Source organism: Mastomys coucha, unplaced genomic scaffold (assembly GCF_008632895.1).
Source record: "Mastomys coucha isolate ucsf_1 unplaced genomic scaffold, UCSF_Mcou_1 pScaffold15, whole genome shotgun sequence".
Lineage (NCBI taxonomy): Eukaryota > Metazoa > Chordata > Mammalia > Rodentia > Muridae > Mastomys > Mastomys coucha.
Genome location: NW_022196897.1, coordinates 101,784,703 through 101,786,336, shown reverse-complemented (window position 1 = coordinate 101,786,336; position 1,634 = coordinate 101,784,703). Strand labels below are relative to the sequence as shown.

At 37.4% G+C, this 1,634-nt stretch overlaps 1 non-coding gene across 1 annotated transcript; it reads left to right on the top strand.

The window, feature by feature from the left end:
• The first annotated feature begins 1,289 nt into the window (after nucleotides 1-1,289).
• On the top strand, nucleotides 1,290-1,408 carry LOC116092712. Its single transcript, XR_004119435.1, has one exon. It is a non-coding gene; the product is annotated as a 5S ribosomal RNA (ribosomal RNA).
• Nucleotides 1,409-1,634: the final 226 nt, after the last annotated feature.

Sequence of the window (1,634 nt, the reverse complement as noted above, 5' to 3'; positions counted from 1 at the left end):
TTGACATGATTTGAAGAAAGCAAGTTTTATACATCCTTGATTCTCATTTGACAGGAGACAAAACACAGGAAATGGCAGCTTCACACCTACAGAATGCCCAAACCTTGCAGATTTTTACATTTTAGCTTAGAAATGATTTTTTTTTTATATTTATGTCTAACTTTCATGAGGCAGCTGGATTCTCTCTCTTATTCTCTATTATTCTTTCAGGGTTTTTTTTTTTTTTAAGTCAACAGTTTAAGCAAATCTAGTTGGGTGTGAAATTGGGGGAATGCTTTTAGATTTGATGTTTACTGATATGTACAGAGAAATAGTTGCTTTAAAAATGACACATCCATGCTAAGATGCCCGATACCATTTCTGATCATGTGTTTGTAATCACTTATTCTTCTTGTCCATCTCCTATAAAAACCAAGGCTTGCTTTGCATCCCAGCTTTATCTGCTAATACCAAAAGGGGAGTGGGAGTGGGAGTGACAGGAGAGTGGGAGGGGAGGCAGTAAGAAGTCTTAGGAAGGGAAATTTAACCACACCCAAGGATGACCTTAAAATTCCTGTGGCTTTGCCTGACACCATGGCTATGTGAAAGTTAATAGTTTCAGTTCACAGAGATTTATGCAAATGCTTTAAAAAATCTTGGTTGTGTTGGGTCATGTCCCTTGAGTGGCATAAGAAATTTTAGCTTGTATTAGCTGAAATTCCAGAGCCAAATGAATCAAAAAAATGTCAAGAGTACCAGGGAGAATTTCTGTTTGGGTGACATATGACATGGAGGTAGAACCATGAATCAGATGGCTATCCTTTGCTTGTCTTTAAATTACAAGAATAATACTTTATTTTTCTAAAAAGAATAATCAGTGTGGAGGTTTTTAAAGAAACAAAATGCCAAATATATCAACCCCCTACAGTTAACCAGGCCTAGAAATTTTTATGTTTCAAAAACCAAAATTATATGTATATCCTTGAGCAACTTGTTCACATTTGGTTAACAGTGAATCACTGGCCTCCTTCCAGAGCTGAACATGTGGATCATCTCAAAAGTTCACACATGCACGTCTCTATAGAAGAAATTCAGGTAATTCCTAAAATGGGACCTTTACCAAATTTATGAACAATGTTCTTATGACTTACTATTTTTATGCTGCTGTATCTGAAAGTGTGGGTACCTAAACTCGGGCTATGGTATACATTTAACATTTTCAGAGATGCTGTCATGGAAGGATTTTTTGATTGAAAGATCTCTCTTCTACATCTATTACAAAACAACAACAACAACAACAACAACAACTGGCCTATGGCCATACTACCCCGAATGCGTCCGACCTCATCTGATCTCGGAAGCTAAGCAGGGTTGGGCCTGGTTAGTACTTGGATGGGAGACCACCTGGGAATACCAGGTGCTGTAGGCAAACAAACAAACAAACAAAAAACCGGGTTGGAAACCAAATGGACCTAAAGCTGACCTGGTCTCTAACACAAGCCAGTTTCACATTTTTGCTCATTCAATATAGCAACCTACCTATCAACAGCAAATCTTTGAGCCAAAGCGATGTATAACTTGTCCAGTTTAAATTTGGATCATAAATATTTTTAATGTAGTTCACTAGCTGAGCATAGTAGTGCAGGACTATATAG